Here is an 18085-nt window from a genome sequence, read left to right as displayed (position 1 = left end):
CATTTGTAGCTGAATTTCCTTTTCACATAGAAGATATATATTTAACCTCTATAAGTAAATCTTCGTAAAAATATTTTCTAAGAACGACTGAGTGTCAAGGCTACCATATCTTTTCAGTGTCAGTATTTTCTCAAATACTTCCTTTTCCTTTGGTTTTCAGAAAAGCAGATGTTCTTAGCTTCCTGAAATTCTAATACCACAACTTAAGACATAAGATATCTCATTATAAAAAGTGAATGAGAAGGAGAGGGACAAACAGAAACAAGGAAGAAGCAGATGAAAGTATTTCCAGTGCTTCCTCCACAGAGAGGAATGAATTATACACGAGGCAAGAAGGTCACTAAGTTAGGTGTATGATTTCATCAGACTGCCTGAACTGCAACAAGATTTCAACAAGAATTAGAAGGTAAAAGAAGAAAAAAAATTCTTTTAATTTTTTTAATGTTTATTCATTTTTGAGGGAGAGAGATAGAGTGCAAGCAGGGGAGGGGCAGAGAAGAGGGAAACACAGAATCTGAAGCAGGCTCCTGGCTCTAAGCTTTCAGCACAGAGCCCGATGCGGGGCTCAAACCCACAAACCATGAGATCCTGACGTGAGTGGAAGTCGGACTCCTAACTGACTAAGCCACCCAGGCACCCGAGAAGTAAACTTTACATTTGTATGGTACCTTTTAATATCCAGACAATTTTAACTCTTGCTATTATATGTGAATATAGATCCTTTATGTAACAGATATATTGTATGCATTGCATTTTAACAACAACATGAAGGATAGTATCTTTACTTATATTTTACAGATGAAGAAACTGATGCACAGAGAGGTTAAATAACCATAGACACCTATCTATTCAATGGCAGAGTCAGCATCTGAAGCCCTATTTTAGTCACCAATCCATGAATTTTGCTACCATTTTACCTGCCACCATTTGCCCTTCACAGCAACAAGGCAGGTATGGGAGGTGGTATTTACATTTGCTTGATGAGAAAACAGTTTTAGATAGTTTAGTACTTGCCTAAAGATAGAGTGAATTAATCAAAAATAATATTTCTCCTGACATCTTAGCCCAATATTCTTGCCACAACATGATGGTCTTTATGTTAGCTATAAAATTAATGATTTACCCAATAGTCACCCAAATAGTGGATGGACTTAATGAGTGAAAAATTCAACCAGGGCTTGATTCTGTAATCTCTGTGACCCTGAAATTATTTTATATTTTAAAACTATGTGGATTAATACTCAAAACATTTTTTAATTATAACATAGAGGGTAATTAAAATATCAGGCTGAATTCTATAAATAGTATTGCCTTGAGGTCCATCCACTTGAATTAACCAAAAAGCACCACTAATTAGCTAGACTTAAGCAAGGGCTGGTGCTAGGCAATGTGACCTTTTTATGTCACATGTCACCAGGATTACATTTTCTCTCTGATATACAAGTCATCGGTCACAATAGGCTGCCAGGATTTGACACCATGGATTTATTTGATGAAGTGTGCAGAAAGTGTGCCTATTGATTCATTAATTTCTATGCTATCTAGAATCATTTTGCCTTATGTGTCCTCCTTTACAGTGTGTTGAGTATATCACCAGGTGGTTTATTAAACACAGCCCCGTATGGAAACAAGGGCACTTGGGTTCTACTAGCACTTTTGCCAAAATCCACTGTTCTTAAACAAGTTGCCTTGGCTCTCAGAACTCCCAACTTACTTGGAGTTTAAATGATAAACTTAAAAATTATCTGGGACTAAATAAGTCATCATTGAGGTCCCTTTAAACATTCAGCACAAAAAGGATTTGATCACTCAGAGACCATCCCACTAGTCTCCACTCTAATGACTGGACCCCAGCCCTTTCATTTCTAAGGACCCCTCCATCTCTGACATCTTAAAAAAGAAAACTCATCCTCCAGCCAAACCTCCTGCTTTTCAATTAAAAAAAGTCTCCTTTTATTTATGATTCTGCTGCATCTATTCCCTCTCCTGACTTCCTTCCGTTACTCACCTAAAGGCTACTTCCTTCCATCCTGCCTTGACCCTCTCTTTCATTAGCATTCTCTGACCTCCCCATCTCTCATCTCTCATTCTTCACTCACGTCCACATATAAAATCCCTGACTCTGACAAAGCTATGCATTCACTTCCATCACTTTTGCTCCCAGGAAAATCAAGAACTCTATAGAAAATCACATAGCTGAAAAGAGTAAAACCACCTATACCTGAAAATTGTGTCATTTGGTGCTATCACAAATACTTGACCTCCAACCTCAATCAGGCCTTCAATGTTAATGAACCCCTCTTCCATTCACCTCTAGTAGAAGTTTTCTTCTGTTTAAGTCTTTGGTGTTCCCTATCTTTCTACCTGTATGACCAAGTCATCAACTTCATAAATAGATTTGGGGACACAGAGAATTCATGATCACACTTTTATTTCTAAACTTTTCAAATATTCATTATTTTTTATCTCCTTCTCATCTGACTCACAGAAATGGATATCTTTCCTATTTCCCAAGCTAACCTCTACAAAGGTGATCTCATTCCTGTCTCCTCCTGCTCAAACACCACAAATTAGCCTCATCAATCATTCTCTGTTTCTTAGATCTTCAAACTTCTTCCCATAAACTAAAAGCCTGTGTAAATTTCCCATATGATAAACACTGCCTTTCCTCTTTTCCCTTTACTCTCAAATTGCTCGAAAAGATAGGTTTTCTTTTTTCTTTTGATTTATATTACTTATTATTTAGTTTTTCTCATCTTTTATACAGGTCTCAATCTACTGTAGTCTACATGTTGCCCCAGTCACTCTACCAATACTATTCCCAGTAAAGCTATTAGTAGCCTAAGCTTCAGGTCTAGTTTCAAGGCCCAATTGCTTTTTTTGCTGATTTAATTATATTTCCCATAATTATAGCATTTGTTATTAGGGTTCTTAAGGTGCTCTCGCCTTAATTTCTAGGACATCATTATCTCCTGTTTCTCTCTAAACCCTGTTATTCCTTAACTGTTATTGTTTTGTTGGGGAGTCCTCTTTCATCCAACCTTTAAGGGAAGGTGTTCTTCAGGATTCAGTTCTTTGCCTTCTTTTCCTAACACATATTCCCTCTGGACAAGCTCATACACACAAGAAAGAGGGAGAGAGAGACAGACAATAGAGACAGAAAAAGATAATAGACAGACAGAGAGCATGAGAGAGAAAGAGACAGATGAATTCTTGTGCTAATGGACCCTAAACTCATTATCTCTCCTGAATGATAAAATTGTAGTGTCACCTACCCTCTCTTTCAAGGAATTTCACACACACCTCAAACACACTATTGTGCAGCCACTCCATGCTTCAATAGGGACTATGTGTTCATACCTACCTACTTACTTAAGAAATGATTAGATTTAGGGGACCTAGAAAGTCACTAGCTTACTTGCCCCTTATCATTTATAGGAACTTATTGGAAGAGTTTCCAACAGAACAGCTTCTAACATTTAAGCACTGAGCATGTGCATAAGACTGCATGGAGTGGTTTTACAAGGACTGTAACAAGTCTAACCTAAAAGTCTATGCTATTTTTTCTCTCCATCTAAAAATGCAGAGACAAACTAAAGAGAAGTTCAACAATTTTCTAACAAATAAATGATAGAGAGAGGAATCCCACCTAGCCCATGGGGTTGCAGAGCTGTTCAGTGCGCGATACTGCATCCAGGATGCATATGGGCAGTTTCATTTAAGGTACTAGGCAACAGTGATATAGCCATTACCTCCTTTGCTCACTGAAAACAATAACAACAATAATAACAATAGCAGACTGTGTGGATGAAGTGCTTACAATGTGATAAACACTGCTTTATAAGCATTAACTCATTTAATCTTCATAGTAACTCTGTGGCATAGGTATTATTCTTATTCCCATTTTACAGCTGAGGAAAATGAGGCATATATTGTTTAAGCATCTTTTCCATTTTTAAGTAGCTTGAGGAAAGCAAACACTACGCAGTCTGTTCCAAAGCCCATGTCCGTGACCTCTATGCTATACTCTCTTGCTATGAAAGCACTTTGTTGTGTTTCTTCAAGTTGCATGGAGTGCTAGTTTCCACCATCCCTTCCCTCACTAGCAGCACCAAACCACCTAGCTTTGCCCCAATAATTAATAGCCCTGCTATTATGATGCTTACTTTTTTCTTTCTCCTTCTCCATGTTTTGGATTCTGCAAATGTTTTCCTTCTCAGTCCCCCCAGAAACCTACCATATTCTGTTTCATCCTGGATCATCTAATTTTGCTGATCTTTTTACAAGCTACATACTACTTCTACCATCGAAAATAAGAACCACTTGAACCATAACCACTCTCTCCATATAGCCTTCTAAGTTTGGAATGGCCATGTAATTTATTGTTTACACCAAGACACTTTTGAGAGAGGTTATAGTTACAAGTATGCTGGGGCAGCAAGCGTGGACGTGGGTTGTCCTGGGCAAACAGGCAGTATGGTCACATCACTTTAGACCCACGGAAGATGCAATTCAGCTGCACCACCACACTGTTGCCTCAGGAGATTTAGCTAACAGCTTCCCCACTGGCAATGACCTCATGGTTTCTTCCAACAGCACCGACGACACAAGAAAATTCTGCAGAGGCCTTCAAATAACAACAAGCACAAAGAAAACAAGCTTGCCAAAATTTTAAAACAGAAAATGAAGAATAAAAGAATATGATTTAAGGTTCTAAGTCTATATAACCAATGGCAAGTAGACAGAACTGAATAAAAATGGACTTAAAAGTATTTAGTGATATTTCTTTAAATCAGCAGGGTTTAAAGAACAGAGACCTTACTTCTTAAAGTCTTTCCAATAAAATCCTCGGTTTAATCTCAGTGAAAACACTCATTTCTTGTTAAATAAACATTACCTAATGAACAAAGGATTTTCACAAAATCCTTTCATATCTTGTTATTCTCAAGTATAAATTAAAGCTTTTAACTCGTCTTTTTAATGCAACCTCAATCTCAACCCTCTAACCTTTCTCTACAGCATTTAATACTGTTATTTCTGAAACATAAAGAAGACCAACTTGCCAAAAAAAAAAGGATATAATACGAAATCTTGAAATTTATAATCCATTAGATTTGTGGTGATCAAGGAATAACTTTTACCTATTCCACCTAGTTTTACCGTTCATTTCTATAGATCTTCAGCTTGAGCCAATGCTACATTTACTGGAGTCTCAGAAATCAATACTCAAGAACATTTTTTCCCTAGGCTGCGATGTTGATAACTGGTAGCCATTTAACATCATTGGTTTAAAATAATAACACTATGGATATGTGTGGAGATCTCTGAGAAGTACGTTAATTATAAATTCCTCGGTTTTGTGGACACTGTAATGTGTATAAGATTCTATTATGTAACAGTGAACTCTAGAATGGAAATCTTAATTCCTTCTCCTTCCTGCCTTACTATCTTGTATCTGCTGTACATCTGGATGTGAAGAGTAGAAGGAAAATGGCACAATCCCAAAGTGAAATTGTGAAATTGGAAAAGTTTGCCTTTGATGGCTTTTGGTTCTTGGAAAAACAACCTCTCCCACTTTTGGGTTCCCCCAAATATCCTCTATTCCTACAGAAGAAGAAAGAATCTGTTATCCTTATTTGAATTTTGATGAAAACTTGTTTCATAAGATAAGCTAGCATTCCCAGCTTCTATTTACAAGTTTGAACTTTTAAACTCTCCAGTGGATTTAGAAGTCTATGAGTAAAGGAATTATAAGCACCAAGTTTCAAGCAGTATGACTTTTAGAAAGGGGTTCTTCCCTAGTCTGCAGACCCTTAGCATCCTGAAGGCTGAACTGAAGCCTGCTTTAAGAATTTGACAGTGATGGACACACTAAGTTAGCCAAGAATGGTTTCTGGTCTGTGGCCCACAGATGCATTATTGATACCCAAGAAAAGGGGAAATGGGGCTAAAAATTTTAGAAGGCTAGCTCTCACGAGCAGCACACCAAGATTCATGAAAGCCATCATGAGCACCCCTTCACTAAGCAAAAATCTGCCCAAATGTGATAAAAAGTGATTTCTTCAGTCCCAAACCAAGGACTGAGATACTCAATCCTGCCCCCTATGCACTCTGCCCCCAGCTGATTATTTATGTAAAATCATGTTCTGGTCCAGAGAACCTACTATTTACTATCTTATTATAAAGAGTTTATTTTCCAGATCCAGAATTCAGAGAGAGAGAGACAGGCAAATCAACAGAATTTTCTGCTCCAAAAGGCTTCAAGTTTAAAGATCAAACAGCTGAAGAGAGGATTAGCAAACTAGACGATTATAGGTGAAACCGAGAACTACAGCCCACAGCTCTGGAGAACTGTCATGGGAGCAAGAGAATCCCAGCTGGTAGGACATGAGTCCCAGAAACTGTGTGCCACTGATAGTAAGAGAGGGGGAAAAACTGATGACTGATCCTCGAAAACTAACTCTAACGGAGAGGAGAGGAAAACAATGCATACTCGCCCAGGTTAAAACCTGATACTGGTAACAGTCCTCTTGAGGAACTGTGCTCCATGTGTGGCTAATCAAACATGCTGCAAAATAATTGTAATGCATATCATGAAATTTGTGATTTCGTATTAGATTAACATTGCTTTGCAATTTGCTTGATTACAATAATAAATACTCTCCCTCTATGCTCTGAGTCTGATCTGAGAAGTCCCTAATGAAAATCTCTTCAATCCATATTCTGTACCTACCACGTCTCAGGCACTGTGCTCCATGCTAAAAGCACACATTTTCTTTGTTTTATAGAGTGGGGTTTCTCAACCTTGGCACTAATGACATATTGGACTGAATAAATTATTTGTTGTAGAATCTGACCTGTGAACTGCAGGATTTTTAGCAGCATCCCTGGTCTCTACCTACTAAATGCCAGTAAGTACACTCCCCCGAGCCTCCAGTTGTCACACAAAGATGTCTCCAGATTTTCCAAATGTCCCCAGCAGGGCGGGGGGGACAAAGTTATGTCAGATGAGAACACACTACTGTAGAAGTATTCTCTACATACCTGGTCCTCAGGTTATTTACTGTCTTGTAACATAGCTGCCTTCTTACCAATTAAAAACCTCAGCTAGGAGGCACCTGGGTGGCCTCCTACTCTTAATTTCTACTCCTGATTTTGGCTCAGGTCATGATCTCAAGGTTCATGGGTTTGAGCCCTGCATCAGGCTCCCCACTGACAGAGCAGACAAAGCAGAGCCTTTTTGGGTGAGATTCTCTCTACCTTCCTCTCTTTCTGTCCCTCCCCTGCTTGTGCTCTCTTTCTCTCTCTCTAAGTAAACAGACTTAAAACAAACAAACAAACAAACAAAAACAAAACTTCAGCTAGAACTCTGCTTATAAATAACAACAACAAATATTCTCACTGAGTAGAATGCCTAAATTCCAACCCCTGAATGTTTGCAGAAGTTTGTCTCTCACCTGGCATTCATTTAAAAAAAAATCTTCATTAAGAAGCTGTACATGCTAAATAAATTTGCCGGCTCTAAAGCAATGCCAACACACTTAACATCTACCTAGGAGACAGGCAGTTAGAAAAGGATCAAATTATATTGGCCAATTAAAATGTCCCATTCTTAAGGAATCAAAGCATTATATTAGAAAGAAAATGGCAAAAAGTAAATGAAGAGTTACCAGTTTGAGAACTCTGGGGAAGATTTTGGGAATAATTTGTTCTGAGACCATAACACAAAAAGCACTGAACAGTCATCTTACAAATGTAGAGAGGCTCATTTCCTTTTTCTCTTATACAATATGGGACTTCTAACATATATTAAACCCATTACGTGAGATGGATTTTTTATCTACCAATTCTCACAGCCTCATAGCAGAACAGAAAATCAAATCCTTGAGAATTAGATCAAGTGTATCACAACATTCCTATCATTTGTGATCTAACCAGTAGCATCACACGGTCAAAATAAACTTAGCTTTTAAGAATATAAAACAACTTAGTTGTATTACTTTGTTTCTCTTTAGCCCAGGTTTCTCACCTATATCTCAGCAATGAGAATCAACACTATGTGAAACAATGGTCAATGGTTTACAAGGAAGATTTAAATGTCCCTCAAAAGCATCAGATAATTACCTCAGCCAGAAGCAAGATGTTAGACTAGGCAGACTAATGATGTGATCTAGGATGGTAATTCCCATGGTTCTTAAGGAGCACAAACATCAATCATTTAGTAACTACATGGTTTCCATTGGTCTCCAGACTGGGTGGGGAAAAAGAAAAAGAAAAGAAAATCTCAGCAGTGAGAAAACTGCCTAAGTTTTCCTGGCATATCAATATGCATGTCCCTTAAAGCAAGGCTATTTCTAACAACATATTTCTAATCTTTCTTTCAAATTCTGTTATGTTCATTAATGCCAGAATAAACACCAGAGGGGGAAATCTACATAAATGAACAACAAAATGATGGGTTCAAACAAGATTCCAAGACTCTTCTTCAAAATTTGTATTTTTATTTAAAATGTTTTAATTTTATATATTTGTTTTGAGACAGCGAGAGAGTGAGTGCCCAAGTGGGGGAGGGACACAGAGAGAGGGAGAGAGAGAGAGAGAATCCCAAACAGTTTCCACACTGTCAACACAGAGCCTGACATGGGGATCAAACCTACGAAGTGTGAGATCATGACCTGGGTCAAAATCAAGAGTCAGATGCTTGCTTAACCAAATGAGCCACCCAGGTGCCTTTCTGCTTCAAATTTTGAATAATTATAGGAGTTCCCTTCTCAAAAATAGTATTTTATGTCTTTTTGAAAAAATTATACTAGGGGCTCCTGGATGGCTCAGTCGATATAACATGTGACTGTTGATCTCAGGGTTGTGAGTTCAAGCCCCACACTGGGCATAGAATTTAATTTAAAAAATAATAATAAAATAAAATAAAAATTCTATAGGTGAATTTATACCTTTTCACCGCTCTGAAAACTATCCCATGGCTTTCAAAACCCATGGTCTTCCAGTTGCTATGTGCCTAAGAAGTTACCACCTGATTGTAAGTAAGTCTCAGTTGCTTAAATAATTATCTAAATCTTACAGGCTGAGAGACTTTCTTTATTGTATTTTTTAAATATCATACAGTGTTTTTTTTTTCTTTTGGTGCTCATTTATGTGGGGTTCAATAATGTATCCACAATGAAGATACAAGACAATTCCTTTATGCCGCAAAACTCCCTGTGCTACAACTTTATAGCAATATTATCACCGTGCCCATACCTTTGGCAATCACTAACCTCTTCACTGGTTTTATGGTTTTGTCTTTTTGAAAATGTCACGTGGCTGAAATCATACAATATGTATCCTTTTCATATGGTGTGTCACTCCCACATGTCTTTGAGAATTACCTATTCTACACTATCGATATCAATACATATTGATAGTTTGTTCCTTTTTACTGAGTAGTATCACATGGTATGCACTTACCATAGCTTGTTTATCCATACCACTGTTGAAGGGCACTGGGTTGTTTCCAGTTTTTGACTTCCACACATAAAGCTGCTCTGAACATTTGCCTATAGGATTTAGTGTGAACATAAATTTTCATTTCTCTACGGTAAGTAACCAGAAGTAGGATTACTGGGCAATATGTTAAGTAAATGTGTAACTCTGTAAGAAAAAAAAAAACCTGCCAAATTGGGGCACCTGCGTGGCTCAGTCACTTAAGCCTCCGACTCTTCATTTCAGCTCAAGTCATGATCTCACGGTTCATGGGTCCGAGCCCTGCATAAGGCTCTGTGCTAACAGTGCAGAGCCTGCTTGGGACCCTCTCTCTCTCCCTCACTCTTTGCCCCTCCTGAACACGCATGCTCTCTCTCCTCCCCCCAAAAATAAATAAACCATACAAAAAAAGCCCTGCCAAATGGTTTTGCAGAGTATCAGTTATTTTGCACTCCTACCAATAGTGTATGAGAATTCCATTTGTTCCACATCTTCACCAGCACTTGGTACTCTAGGCTGGCAGTTTCAATCTAACAATGCCAGAATGCCTTTATTAAAAAATATCTTTATCAACTGTTGTAAGATACTACATGCTTAATATAAAGCAACTATCTCTCCAATTAAAAAATAGCATTATTTTCCAATAAAGTGTTTTGTAGAAAGTACTTTGATATCACACATTTGAAACCACATAAGGGGCACCTACCTGGGTGACTCAGTCAGTTAAGCATCCCACTTCAGCTCAGGTCATGATCTCACAGTTTGCGGGTTCAGGCCCCCAATTGTGCTGACAATTCAGATTCTGTGTCTCCCTCTCTCTGCCCCTCCCCTGCTTGCACTCTGTTGCTCTCTCAAAAATACTTTTTTAAAAAAAAGTAATAAAATGTTGTATTTAAACTATAAGATCTTCTAATATTGTATTACCTAATTTGTCAGGTGAGCTCTAATGCCCCTGAACTACTTATTTAATTCTTTTTTTGTGTCTATGGTAACTATGAAATGGACTCTATGCTTTTGGGCAGCCACAAGGTCCAGAGTCACATTCATTAGTTCAACATATATTTGGTAAGAGCTGTTATAATAATAATTAACTGCATGAGTAATCAACATAAAGATGTGCATAGGAAATATTAGCTAAAGATATTTTAGAAGAACCTGGTCTCAGTTCGATCAGTGTTGGGTACTCACAGGAAGCTGAGCTTTAATTCTAATTTCATAGCAATTAATGAAATGACCAAGTGTTGCTGAGAAATTAGTACATATTAGAAACTAAAATATAACACAAATTGTGATAACTGAACAAAGCCCTTCAATTCCAAGCTTCTGGAGAAAGCAGATCAAAAATGCAAACAGAAAGAAAACAACGAATGGCAGTTTAAAATATCAAACCTCTTTTGATAAATGGAGGGAAACATTTTAAAACTTAATTCTCATCTCTGCTGAAAAGTGTCACCAGACCCCACCTCCTTCCCCCCACCATTCTTTCTGTGAATGTTCTCTATCTTGTCCAGAGTCCCTGTTTCCATCTCATTATTAAGGATCACACCTCGGCTCTTATTCTCTAACTCCCCTGGATCAGGTCTGCAACTTCCTCGTGTTGAGGAACTGCCCACGAGGGACTGCACCTGCCCCATTTCAGACTCCTAATTCCCTGCACCTGGCCCCTCCACTGGGTCATCCAGAGAGGGAGCCAGACATTAATAGCTCATTTGTGATTCACTAAGGAAGGGATAATCTGCCAGAACCATTCTTCTGCACGCACTTAACACTGCTCCTTTGGTAAAATGCAGTCCATTACCTGAAAGCCCTGTGAAATTGGCGGGGAATTGAAAACCTCATGCTTATACAGAAGGCTGAGTTGCTCTCTAAGGGTTAGGCAAGTAACTCAGAGGGCTCTACTGCTAACAAGATTCTTCAGAAATGAAGCAGCCTGAACATAATCAGTTCACCCTAATTGATTGCATACAGTTTATTACATAACTGATGGTTTTAACCCCCCAGCCAATTAGTTTGTCAAACAGAGGTTAAATTCTTGACTGGTTTATTCAAACTACATTTAGGCAGGATATACAATACAACCCGCCTAATCCAGGCAGTGGAAAATGCAATCTTTTAACAAGTGAAATTAGCAAGAACTTCCCTAGAACCGAAAGGGAAGAAGAAAAGTTTCACTAAAATGCTAACCTTAACTGGCCAAACCATTAACTCTAAGTTTCATTTTACCTGGTACCATTCCTTTGCTGTGTAGTTACCGGATTTTGAGATCTTTAAAACTATTCGTATGGCTGATGTCACTGGTAATGCTGCATTTGAAAGTATTAAGTTAGAATTAAGCAAAACCCCATCTCATTGGCCTGATGTGTTAATTCAGACTAATCTCTTAGCTGTCTGAGTTATCACCTCTAGTCCTTCACAGATTTTACCAAGTTGTAATGTTTGGCAGAGAGATAAGTCTGTCTGATGATTCTTGCATTTATTTCTGAGCATATCCCTCATAGTCCAGCCCAGCCATTTAAAATCATCATTATAAATATTTGTGTTTACATTGCATTTTTAGGATTCCATTAATTAAGATTTTTTTAAAAAAAAATTTTTAACGTTTATTTATTTTTGAGACAGAGAGAGACAGAGCATGAATGGGGGAGGGTCAGAGAGAGGGAGACACAGAATCTGAAACAGGCTCCAGGCTCTGAGCTGTCAGCACAGAGCCTGACGCGGGGCTCGAACTCACAGACCACGAGATCATGGCCTGAGCCGAAGTCGGCCGCTTAACCGACTGAGCCACCCAGGCACCCCAACCATTAATTAAGATTCTAATAAGGTAAGTCCAAGTCTTTTCCTAAAACTGAGCAGCTAGAGAATTAAATCAGATAACCACTTTTTACTCAGTACCTGTTAAGCATTCAGCCCTGTGTCAAGTCAAATAGCACACAAAAGAAGGGTCAGACATAGATGTAGATGAGAAGCAATATTCAGGATTTCAGTGTCCAGGCCAGTGTTATAATGTTGCATTAGGGAAATTTTTACAGACCAATTGTTTCTTAAACCTATAAAGTATTTTATAGGATAGGGATCAGAAAACTTTTCCTGTAAGTATTTTAGTTTTTTGCAGATAGAGGCAAAATTGAGACTATTATATGCATACTTATATAATAAGAAAACAAATTTCTACAATTTTTAATTGATAAGATTCAAAATGTTCAGACTTACTGTGTCTCAGATAATATAATTAGCAAAGTAATGGCTATATATTTTCCTTCTAAAACTTCAACAAAGAATAGGGAATTCAAATATAGAAAATTTTCTCTGGGACTCAGAATTATCAGAAATTCATTTTTTATCTTGGAACTGCCAATTTTAAAAACCACTTTGGGGCATTTGTTTTTAATTAACTAGTTTTTTAAGTAATCTCTACATGCAATGTGAGCCTTGAACTCACAACCCCAAGATCGAGAGTTGCAAGCTCTACCTACTGAGCCAGCCAGGTGCCCCCAGAATTGCCTTTTATTAAATAGGTTTCAATTAAATATTTACTACAATTCTCTTGGAATTTGTGCTAGTTGATGAGGACATGAAGAGCAATGGCCCCCGAACTTCAAAGCACTCAAATTCAAGGGGAGACAGACAAATAGAACAAAGTACAATAATGGCATATAATGTGTGCTACAACAAAAGTATGTATATAGTGCTACATAAACATTTGTATAAAGTGCTATGTAAACACAGATGGAGGGCTTAAGAAAATATTGTTGAAATTTTTTCTAAAAATGTGTATTTCACCCCTGGCAGTCTTAGTAATAAGGACATCGAACCTCCAGAATATTTACTTGATTAAGAATTACTGTGTTGCTTCTGAATAATCATTCTGATCCATTTTCATTGTATAGCTTTATAGAGGTGAACAATCTAGGTAATTTCCCTAAATTGGAAGAAACAATGAGGACATGGTCAAAGAAGTATTTTATCTATATCCTACATCTATCATAGTACGTTTTATTTTCTCCTGACAATTAAGATTCTGATTATGTGAGGACTCTAATTCATGGAGAATTTTCCCCTAGAAGTCTCAAAAAAGAAAATGAGGATTTATAAGAAGAAAGAAACAGAAATCCAGAGTATTCAATATAAATCCAAATCAGAAGAAACCGGGAGAAACCTTTAATAGTATTAGTATTAGTTTTTATCTTTCAAACTAATATAGCATACAACAAGCAATATACCACCAAGGTCACACACTTATAAATTCAGAAGGAAACCAAAGTCTACTGTCTTCTCTCCCCTGGAGAGGCCTGTGGTGGACTATTACCTGACATGTGACATATGCCTGATCGATGAAGTATTCAAGACTCTCATAACATTTTACTCTTCAGATATCAATCAGATGATGACTTCAGCATCTCCTTGTACTAGACCAAAAGGCCCACCTTTGGTTTTAAATGCTGGAAAGCTTACCTGGCAAAAGACATAAAGACAAGGGTCTAGAAGGTAAGATGTGAATTTCCTAAGGATTGTAGGCTATTCACATCTCTGCTATGATTATCCTACTGTGGAGTGTGCTTGGGACATCTCCAAAGTTATTTGTACATCAGAGTCAGGCTAGTCAGGCCAATCCTGATGAAAGGCAGTAGTCACCAGATGAGAAATGATACATTCTTTGCCTTTCCTTATCCTTCCCCTGACATCCACTTCAGTCAATCCATACCTGCACAAAGGGAGTTCACTCTACAATCCCTTCTATCATGGAGCCTATTTTCTAGATAGGTAGACGAGACATAGACAGTCATGAAACTAAAAGAATGATCCAGAAGAACATACTGTCGAAAGGTTGTACTGTGAAGGGATGTGGTGCCTGAAGAAGATGCCAGAGCCTTGTGAAGGTGGTTAGATCACAAAGCATCAGATGTTATGCTAATGAACCAAGAATTTATTCTGTAAAATAAAGGGAAGCAGGTACATAGTTTTGTGCCAATGTTTACAGATAAGATTTGCATTTTAGAAAACTTCGTCCTTGTGCAAACTCTAGAATTATAGAGGTTTAAAGTAGCAAACAAGATAATACTTGTTTACTGCTTTAGCGAAGTAAAGGCTCACACCAAGGCAGTAGTGAGAAAATGAAAATGTATGAATTTAACAGCTATTAAGGAGATAGATTTAGCAAGACTTTGGGACTGTATGAAGGAAGCCACTGAAAGGGCAAGGTGGCAAAGAATTACTAATTTGGGATACAAAATTAGTATACACCCTGTATACAGGGTGGAGGGCAGAAGATAAGGTAGAATGGAGGTATCTGATAGATGATTGGATGTGCAGATCTGGAAGAGAGGTGAGCCTGGAACAGAGGTAGAGATTTGGGACCCTGAAGTCAAAAGCCAGGGTAGTGACAAGGTCAGGAGGGGAAAGGAGGAAAAGGAGGTGGTTCATGAGGCAACTTTAGTGATCACTAACCTTGGAAGTAAGGGTAGAAGGAGACTCAGATGGAAAATATGAGGTGGAGGCAATGCCTGGGGAAGTGGTGGGTCCAAAATTTCCATTCTGAAAGGATCTAGACCAGCAAACAGGTCAGAAGGGGGCTTGAACATTCATTTGCATAGTACTTGAACTAAGAATTAAGAAAATGCAATTGTCCATATCAAGAAAGGGGAATGAATGCTGCTGGATATTATGTACTCACCCAACCCTGGGCCCACTGGTTCCTCTAGAACTGAGAGGTTGGAGAACCAGGGGAGCACATTCCCATGGAAAGAAACCAAAGAAGGATGAGATTGTAAGAATCAGAGAGCAGACTCAAAGTGAAACTCAGCAGAGATCCCATATGTAAGAAAAAAATATCCAGTCAATTTACAATTGCTAACGTTTGCCAGGGCAAGTTCATTGAAGTGATGGGGGAAGAAGGGAAAATGAGTGGGGAAAGATAGAGTGAGAGGAAAGAGTCAGTGAGGAAGATTTTTCTTCAAAGACATTTGACTATGAAGAGATGAAGAAAAACATGGCAATAGTCACAGGGAGATGCAGAGTCAAAGAGCCTTGAGAATAGTTTGAAGACCTAAGTAGAGACTCTGTCTCAGAGCCACACCTCAGAACCCCAAGTGCTAGACCTGCAATGCCTGTAGTACAAACTGATGGCTGCCCTTCTCCAGAAAATGTCTCTCCCACAGGGCCCATTTCCCTCTCAAAGTCCACTAGGAAAGAATCATTTAGTTGGGCCTTGAAAGCTTTTTACAGGTAGCAGTTTTCTATTAGAGTACAAATACCTGAGTAACAACTGGAAATGAGGCCAGGATGGATGCTTAAAGCAGAAAGGGAAAGTGAGAAGGCAAATGTCAGAGAAAACCTTTGCCTACCTCACACTTTTGCCTGAGTTGGCCCCAAATTCAGTCACTAGTAATGACAGAAAATTACGTGTTCTGTAATGGATAGAGTACACTGATAAATCACAGATGCTGTTTAGCTGAAATTATCCTCCACATCCTACATACAGAGAGGCATCATAGATTATCAATCTCTAAGAATAAAAATTCAACTTAATAAATGTAATACTAGTTTGGATCAAAATTAAATCACTTAGGGGATACAGATGGCACTTAAAAATGTTAAATGCCCCAGGGTCAAACTTATAGGAATCAATTGTAATCTTCCCTCATTACAATCACAGAAATGAAGTAAGAATGTGGGGAAATCTAAGTCTGACAGTGGTTACTAGGTGACTTTTGAAAGGTACCAGAACATACCTCCCCAAAATATGCCACCTTGGCATATTGATTATTTTGAGCTGAAGACAACTGAGAAGTAGCAGAAACAAGAAAAGCTCTCTGCATTTCCCTCTCTTTACCTAAAGGTAGGAGATAAATTTGTAAAGGTATCTCCCCTCCTCTCCCTATCAGGAAGGACTGAAGTTAATCATCTGAGACTCTAGACCCCTATCATCCCAGACATGATACAGAGGAATCTACATAACAAACTTAGCATTGTCACCCTTGTCTATCATTAATTTCTTCATGTATTTACCTTCCTACAATTTGCCATCCCTAGATGTGAAGTCCCTTTATTTTGTCTTGCTACTTTTCTACACAATTAGTGTTCTTTGCTAACATGTTTTAGAAGTTCAAGTTCCTTTTTTTTTATTTTTTTTAATGTTTATTTATTTTTGAGAGAGAGAGAAACAGAGTGTGAGTGGGGGAGAGGCAGAGAAAGAGGCAGACCCAGAATCCAAAGAAGGCTCTAGGCTCTGAGCTGTCAGCACAGAGCCTGATGTGGAACTCGAACTCATGAAGTGTGAGTTCGTGACCTGAGCCAAAGTTGGACGCTTAACCAGCTGAGCCACTCAGGGACCCCTAGAAGTTCAAGTTCTAACCACCCTTTTGTGTTACTTATCACTGAGTCCTCCATGCATATGTGTGATGTACATGTTAGTAAACTTGAGTTTGTTTTTATCTCGTTAATCTGTTTATGTTGGTCTAATTTGCTGGACCCCAGCCAATGAACTTAAGATGGGTAGAATTTCTTCCTCCTCTGCACATTCCTGTCTTGATATTTCTTCAACAATTGAAACAACTCACTTACATTTGTGTCTGTTGTGTCTGCTATCCCCATCCTGAGTTCTCCTTTGGATCATCGATCCTTAGGAAAAACATTGTTTACTCATATATTGAAGAAAAGTCATTCACAGTTTATGTATGCCCAACCTGATGAGGTTGTGGGGTAATGGTGGGGTTCGTGGGGTTCAGAGCTGACAACCAAGAAAGAATTCTTGAAGATGTCTTTTGTGCAAAAAGGTGATTTTATTAAAGCATGGGGATAGGACCTGTGGGCAGGAAGAGCTGCACTGGGGTTGGGAAGAGTGGCTCCTTATATACTATGGGGCTGGGGGAGGTAAAGTCAAGAGGAAGTTTCATAAAGGGATTTTCCATATGCTAAAGACTCACAAATTACTGAAGGCCTAGCTATTGTCAAGCTAAGGTTGTTTTCCCCTCTGTTAAAGCATTAACACTAAGACAGTAGGGAGTTTCTGGAGAAATGTTTTGCTCTGCTTGACTCAAGTATTTGTCAATGGTCTGCAGGTTATAAGGAAATTCAATTTTATCTGCCATTTCCTTCTTGCCTTTGTTCCCCACATCACTATGGAGGGGAGGGTGATGTTGGGTCTCCAGAAAACTGAGGCTATAGGCTTCTAGAGATTAGGCTATTGATAAGATTGCCTTTTTTCTTGTAATTTACTAGGATTTTTGTAAACAGATAGAAACTCTATCAGTTCAACCATTTGTTTTCTGTCCTTTCCTTTGTCCTTGGGCAGCCAGGAGTGCCTGAGGAATGTCACACATATCCCACAGGGCAGCAGGAGGAGTGCTGTTGCCTGTACTTTGCCCTCAGCTTGCCCCCTGCTCCCTCATCAAACCTATGCGTGTCCCTAGGTACACATGAGCAACTGGAAAAAAAAACCACTTCTAACCTATATAAGAGGTACTGCAACCCCAAGAAGGAGCTTACTCTCTATTTGCAATTGAGTGTCCTTCCCCATCTCTATCAAGGACAACTTTATACACCATCTATAATTGCCATTTCACTCTAGGATTTGTCTATATTGGCAGAAAACGTGCAGCATGACTGG

The 18085-nt window shown here is 38.5% G+C and overlaps 1 protein-coding gene across 11 annotated transcripts in view; it reads right to left on the bottom strand.

Moving 5' to 3' along the window:
- Positions 1-18085, bottom strand: part of PKHD1 (PKHD1 ciliary IPT domain containing fibrocystin/polyductin) — a 482749-nt gene that overhangs the window by 80064 nt on the left and 384600 nt on the right. Inside the window, exon 62 of one of the 11 annotated variants that reach the window (XR_008298567.1) lies at positions 8125-8251. The exons of the other annotated variants lie outside the window; for them this stretch is intronic. The gene's annotated coding sequence lies outside the window, so the exon portion shown is untranslated. The remainder of the gene's footprint in view (positions 1-8124; positions 8252-18085) is intronic. 11 annotated transcript variants of the gene reach the window in all.

This window comes from Acinonyx jubatus, chromosome B2 (genome assembly GCF_027475565.1).
Source record: "Acinonyx jubatus isolate Ajub_Pintada_27869175 chromosome B2, VMU_Ajub_asm_v1.0, whole genome shotgun sequence".
Lineage (NCBI taxonomy): Eukaryota > Metazoa > Chordata > Mammalia > Carnivora > Felidae > Acinonyx > Acinonyx jubatus.
Note: the sequence above shows the minus strand (reverse complement) of the source record. Positions and strands in the feature narration are given on the sequence as shown.